At 34.3% G+C, this 7,630-nt stretch overlaps 1 non-coding gene across 1 annotated transcript; it reads right to left on the bottom strand.

The window, feature by feature from the left end:
• Nucleotides 1-560: 560 nt before the first annotated feature.
• On the bottom strand, nt 561-669 carry LOC141490247 (U6 spliceosomal RNA). The gene has a single exon (XR_012469106.1). It is a non-coding gene; the product is annotated as a U6 spliceosomal RNA (small nuclear RNA).
• Between the last annotated feature and the right edge of the window lie 6,961 nt (nt 670-7,630).

Genomic DNA, 7,630 nt, shown 5'->3' with positions numbered 1-7,630 from the left:
CAGATCCTGAAGAACAAAATAAATATCTTCAGTAGTATATTTATACACTTGACTATACTTTAAATTTCCATTAACAAATCTTAAAATTTTAGTTATATAATTTAAAATGAGTTTTTGCCTCCTTTGCAATCTCTCTTAAACATTTTATAGTTCGTACATTTATATTCTCTAAATAATTTTCTTTTGGTAAAATAATTTACAACCTTCTCATTAATATATGAATTTCCAGTACAATGATAGAATTTTGTTTTGTTGACTAGCAAAACTTACTACATGTTCTCTTACCTTAAATTTGCAAAACTAAAGAACAAAGTTAGTTTATGCACTAGAAGAAATAAATGACTAGTTATCATAATAAAGTCAACCGCTATAGTTTGCTTCTTTGGACAGTCAACTTCTTTCATTCATGTTACAGTCCTTCTCCCTGGCTAGGAATGGGCATTATGTCAAGCTTCTTTTTGCAGTTATTTCTTGTATAGCCAGAAGATGAAATTCAAAAAGTGCTTAAAAATCAAGGAAAACTTAGACTTAAGTTTTGAAAGGCATGACCGCTTGGTAGAATTATAGTGTAAGATTTCACGAATTTGCATGTCATCCTTGTGCTGGGACCATGCTAATCTTCTCTGTATCATTCCAATTTTTTAGTATATGTGCTGCTGAAACGAGCACTGTAGTGTAAGATTTAAATCTTCTGAGTAATAATTGAAATGATGATTTTAAAAATAAACCTCTTCTCATGAGTTACTTTCTTTTGTATTTATAAATCAATTTATATCAGTGAGGAAAAAGTCTAATTTTACCAAGGTGGACTACAATGAGGAAAAGACACAATATTAAATTAAGGTTCACTGTATCCTTGCTCAGATTCAATTTTGGGTTTCTCAGATATAAGGAAGCTTTTTTTTTGGGGGGGGGGGAAGCCTTTTTCTTTCTCTTTAAATTTTTCTTCTTGGCTTCACTACATAAGATTTTTGTTCCTGTAGGGCAATGCAAAGAATTGCTACTTCTAACTTTTACTTATTTAAAATAGCAATTATAAAGATGATGTATCTCAAAATAATTTTTTTCCAGTAATGTGGTCTCAGTTTTTTTTGAATTGTCTTGAAGAAGTCTCAGAGCATCATTTCTTTCCTGTACAGCTGTAACTAAAGCATCCATAGACTTTGAAACCTTTCCTAATTACTCTGGACCTAGCACTGGCAAACTTTATCATTTCTCTCCCTGTCCTAAAGTGAGACTTTTTTTTTCTTTTTGTCAGACATCATTTTTGGACAGTTGATTCCTAAATCAACATATTCAACCCTCATCTTTCTCTCGAATTTGAATCTTGCTTTAACAATTCATTTTCGGCAGTTTTCAAATGAAGAAACTAAAGATATATATATATATATATATTTATATATATGTATATATGTATGTATAATGATATGAAAAATGCTCCAAATCATTACTGATTAGAGAAATGCAAATTAAAACAACTGTGAGGTATCATCCCATACCTTTCAGATTGGCTAAGATGACAAAAAGAGAAAAATGATCAATGTTAGACAGATTGTGGCAGGATTGGGACATTAATACATTATTGGTGGAGTTGTGAACTGATTCAGCCATTCTGGAGAACAATGTGGAATTATGTCCAAAGAACAATAAAACCATTCATACCCTTTGACCCAGCAATTCCATTATTAGGCTTATATCCAGAAGAAATCATAAAAAAAATGGGAAAAGATCCACATGTTCCAAAATATTGATAGAGTGCTTTTTGTAGTGACAAAGAACTGGAAATTGAAGGTAGTCCCATCAATTGGGGGATGGCTGAACAAGTTATGGCACATGAATGTTATGGGATACTATTGCTCTATAAGAAACCATAAATGGTTGGACTCTAGAGAAACATGGAATGAATTACAGCAACTGATGCTGAGTGAAGGGAGCAGAACCAATAACACTGTACAATGATCAACCCTGATGGATGCTCTCAGCAGTTCAGAGAGCTAGGACAACCCTAGGAGGCTTGTTAAGGACAATGCTATCCAGAGGAAGAAAAAGAAGACAAAAGAAAACAAAAAAACCCCTTCAGAATCTGAATGAACACTGCATTCCCTTTTTTTTTTTTTAGGTTTTTGCAAGGCAAATGGGGTTAAGTAGCTTGCCCACGGCCACACAGCTAGGTAATTATTAAGTGTCTGAGGCCGGATTTGAACCCGGGTACTCCTGACTCCAAGGCCGGTGCTTTATCCACTATGCCACCTAGCCACCCCTACATTCACTTTCAAAAATTTTTTTATGTATTTCTTTTCTATCTCATGGTTTTCTTTCTTTTCTCTTAATTCTAATTCCTCATACCAAAAATGATTTGTAATCAAGTTAAACTAAAATATGTATGTACAATATTCATTTGAATGTTCATAACTAAGAGGAGGGATATGGGAAGAGAGGTTGGAAGGAAGTCATGTAACTTAAAAATATGGATGTGGATGAATGTTGAAAAACTTTTATAACATGTAAATGGAAAATAAATATCAATTGAAAAAATTCATCCTTATACATATCATATATATATATATAAATGTATGATATATATGTATATCATAAACATTACCTTCCCCCCTTAATCCACATATCTTCCTAGATTATGCTACTAGTGAAGATTCCAACATCCTTCCAGTCTCCCAAGTTCGGAACCAAGAATACCTCTTTGACTCTTCACTTTCATTCATTCTCACCATACTAGTCAATCATCAAGTCTTGTTGATTCTATTTTTATTGACTGATTGCACCCATTCCCTTCTTTCTACTCATGTAACTACTACTCTCACTACCTTATTAGTCTTTCATCATCATCTCTCCTAGATTTCACAACAGTCATTACTAACCAATATCCCTTCCTAACATTTTTCTTCTCCAATCCATCATCATATATTTGCAAAATTGATATTCCTCAGTTATGGAAATGACCATATAATAGTCTTGATCATGAATCTTCAATGATTCACACTGCCTATGGGATAAAATGTTTCTCTGTTTGACATTTAGTCAATTAACAAATATTTATTCAAAGTCTTTCATAATCTGGATCCCTTTGATATTTCCAGGCTATTATACACACTCAGTTCCCTCAGTCATACTACACTTCAACCCTACTGGTCTAACTTGCTGCTCCTCTTTTGTAAAATTCTATTTCATCTTTGTGTTTTTGGGTAGTTGACTCCAATGCCAGAAATATCCTACCTCCTTACTTCTGCCTCTTTCCTCCCTTAACTCCTTTCAAGAGCCATCACCTTTTACAAGAAACTTTCTTTTGTCAGCGTCCCCTCAAATAATTTTTGGTGTGCATATTGTTTTCCCAGTAGCAGAAAAACTCCTTGATGTCAAAGACTGGATCATTTTTTTTATCTTTGAGTCCCTATTGTTCCTAATATAGTGCCAGAAACATAGTAGGAGCTTACTAAATGATGATTTGAATTGGCTTGTTAAAATTACCCCAAATAGGGGTGGCTAGGTGGCACAGTGGATAGAGTACTGGCCTTGGAGTCAGGAGTACCCGGGTTCAAATCCAGTCTCAGACACTTAATAATTACCTAGCTGTGTGGCCTTGGGTAAGCCATCTAACCCCACTGCCTTGCAAAAACTAAAAAAACATTACCCCAAATATCTATCACCTATTGTCAAATTTATTGCAAAGAAGAAACACACAATATTTTTTTTTAGGTTTTTGCAAGGAAAACAGGGTTAAGTGGCTTGCCCAAGGCCACACAGCTAGGTAGTTATTAAGTGTCTGAGACCGGATTTGAACTCGGGTACTCCTGACTCCAGGGCTGGTGCTTTATCCACTATGCCACCCAGCTGCCCCAACACACAATATTTTGAAGAAGAAACACAAAGCTCTTTTAAGCTTTAATATAAATTCTCCATCCATTAGGCAAAACCCCCCAACTTTTAAAATATATACTATGTGTAGGACACTGTGCAAAGAAGTAATATGAGGCAATAGAAAGGACACTAGATTTTGATTCAGAAGACCTGGATTGAAATAATGTTATGATAATCAAGGCTGCTACTTACTACCTATGTGAAATTGGGTAAATCATATCAATTCTTGAAGCTTCAGCTTCCTTGTGTAAAAAATGAAGAAGTTGGATTAAATCTCTAACAATCCCGTCCCCAACTATAAAATTCCATTATTCTATGCTCTTTGATGATAAGGCAGATATAGTATTTAGTTAAGACTAAATTTATGCTCTCTCATGTAACTTAATATCGACTAGGAGAATGACACAAAACTACATATCTATAAAATAACATATTACATGAAAGTCAGCAAGGGAGGAGGTGTTACTGACTAAGGCATCAAGAAGACCACAAAAGAGAGAACAGTGAGCATTTAAAAATGGCTAGAAATTCTACTTGTGAAGTAGAGCAGGACCTTCTAGGCAGAAGAAACATTGTGAGAAAAGTTTAGGTGGTATAAAAACATAGAGTTTGGGTTAAGAACAAAAACTCAAGCTCTAATATAAAATATGGAGAAAGGAAATAAGATTTGAAAGGTGAGGTAAAAGTAGACTATACAAGGCCTTGCATGCCAGAAAATGGAGGCTGAATTTAAAAGACCATGGTCACCTAAAGTTTTGAGAAGAGGAGTGATTTGGCCTAATTTATTTTATGCTTAAAAATTATTCTGCCTATGTTATGATGGATTAAATTGAGATGGATAAATAGTGAGAAGATTAGAACTTATTGTTGTAACCCAAATGGATTTTTATTTGAATTTGTCATAACTTAGTGTCATTTGGAATAGAGAGGAGAGGTTAAATGCATGAATTTTGTAAGTAGCATAGTCATGAGTGGGTTAAATATGAAGTGAAGCAAGATAAATGGTAAAAGAAAAATCCCAGAATCATGAAAAGGGGAGATAGTGTGACTTATGAAGTCATAGACAAAAATAGTGAAGACAGGATTAAAGAAGTTTTATTGAAGAAAAATAACACACTTGTTTCTTAGATAAAGTTTCAGGTGATGATGGGAAATCCAGAAGCATATATGCAGTAGGTAACTGGAAGTTTAGGCCCAGAATTGATGAGAAGTCAGATTTGGAGATAGTTTAGGGAGTCAAGAGAATTTCTGTCTGAGGAATTGGAAGGGACATAAAAGGAATGGTTTTAATGAGAAGTAGGGACATCTCTTCTTCTATGATCTAAGGAAGGGAGAAGAGATCATTCTAAACCCTTAACCAGCTTAAAAAATCTTCAAAATTACAGTCTTAAATACTAAGAAGTGAAGTCTCATTAGTGATGTAGCCTGTCTTGTATCATATATGCAGGTCATGTTACTACCAGTCCACTAGTCTTTCTGCTAACTTATATCTCCATAAACATAATTCTTGTCCTATTCTTTCCAAAACTCTATTTATTTTATTTCAAACACTGAAAGCAAGTTCAGGTTTTAATCCACCAAGAGTTTTTAGGAAAAACTAAAACCAGTTAAGAGTTCCTCTAAAAATTGGTTAGAAATACCTGCAGTAGACAGGTTTTTATATCTGGGCTGTGTTATCAAAGAACATCAAGTTTTTAGATTAAAATTCTTTCCGAATTTGAAGAACATATTTGCAAAGAAATTGCTCAAAGGGAGTTGCATCACCTTTTGTAGATTACCCAGTAATCTCTGCACCTGAGAGAAAAGACCTAACAAATCACCTTGTCTATTACCTCCTGACATACTTTTATGTCCATTCTGAAGTTCTCTACCCAATCTAGTTTTAATTTAGATAACTGATTTTTTTGCTAATTCCTTTTTTGAATTGTGAGAGAATTGGAGACTATTATATTAGAGACAAATATAATTACTTCATTGTCTGCCCTCCTTTGTCTAATTTTGTACCTTTGCACAGATATGCTGCTGGAACATTTCCCATTTGTAGGTGAAATTCCATTATAAGCAATACCTTAGGGCATCTAAATTCTTTCACAGCAGAGGAATTTTGTTAAAATAAGGTCAACATTAGGTTGCCAAATCCAATCATTCACAGATATAATTTTGGACTTTACAAACCTTGAAATCAAATCTTTAATTCTGACCTCTTTTCTGAGTTCTAGGATGATATCTCTACCTGCCTATAGGACAGCTCTACCTGAATGTATCTCTGGCAACTCAAACTGAATAATTCAAAACCAAGATCATTATTTCTTCCCCTGAAGGATGGGGCAGTCACAGGAGTTTGTTGGGATGAATTAGACAATACTTGGAAACTGATTGAATGGTAGAGAGAAAAAAATCTAAGTCTCAAAATTACAAACAATGGTGAATGGTGGTGCCATGGGCAAAACTAGAGGTCTCCTTCAACCCTTTTCTATTCCTATTATCTTCATTATAATATAGACTTTTATTAGCCCCTGCCTGGATTGTAGCAAAAGCTTTATAGAAAAATTTTCCTCCTTCATCCTTTCTCCCTGAAAAATCAATATTCCTGACACTGTCAAAATAATTTTCCTTATAGAGAAATATGACCATACTATTCTACTCCTCAAAAACCATTAGTGGCTCCCAATTCCTCTGAGTAAAATACAAACTCCTCTATCTGGAAGTCCTTCTCAATCTGGCACCACCAATCTTTTCAGTTTTACCTCATATCACTCCCCTCTGTACAGTGTACATACATTCACTACTCTATTTATACCAATTTATAATATCTCCATATCTTTACTCTCATTGTACCCTAATCCAGGGATGCTCTCCCTCTTCATCTTTTCTTGTTGATTTACTATTCATACTTTACAATTGAACTTAATTACTTGCTGTTCTGGGAAACAATCTATTCTCCCCATTTCACAACTCTCGTTTTTTAGATTTTACATAATTTTTTATACCTTACAAATTTTACAGCCTCCTATTATGATTCTGTAATATAATGTTGTTTATTTTAACCTTCTATGGTGGTATTTTTCCTGTCGTTTGACCATAGGGTTCTTAAGGGGAGACATGACTTAAAAATTAAATTTTCCATGGTACTTACGATAGAGAACTAAATGCTGAGTAAAATGTTTGTTATTGTTATGACTCCTTGACACCTTCTATACCGTAGGTTACCCTGGCACTGTTTTACTTGGTCTAATATAGTTCTCTTTCCATTCATGTTTGTCTTTTTTTTTTTTTTTTTTGGTTCCTTAAATTCCTCCCACCCCTCTCCTGTAGTGCCCCATAGGCTTCCGGTCTCCTGAGTCTACTTAATCATGACAGATCATCCATTCCCATGGATCCAATCAGTATTACTATGCTGATTCCTCCCATACTAACTATGAGAGGTTAGATTGCTCTTTGGTATTTTCATCACATTTTAAAATTCCAATTGATCACTGCTATTTTGAATGTTTGTGTCAATTCACATACTATCTGTCCAAGTCAAACTCCTTTTTATTCACTGACCAGCCAACAAATTGGCAGAAAACATCACCCTGCTTTAATAATCTGGTTGTTTTTCCAGATTCTTTTTTTTATAGCATTGATCTCTTAAAGTCACTCTCTGTCAAAGCATTAATAGTTGCTCCTACTGCATGTTACCATGTTTGGTTTCCAATACCTTCATAATCTTTTATTCCATAGAAATATTCACCATAGCAGTTAGGTCAGTTTCCTC

Source organism: Macrotis lagotis, chromosome 5 (assembly GCF_037893015.1).
Source record: "Macrotis lagotis isolate mMagLag1 chromosome 5, bilby.v1.9.chrom.fasta, whole genome shotgun sequence".
Taxonomy (NCBI): Eukaryota; Metazoa; Chordata; class Mammalia; order Peramelemorphia; family Peramelidae; genus Macrotis; species Macrotis lagotis.
This window is presented reverse-complemented; position numbering and strand designations above follow the sequence as displayed.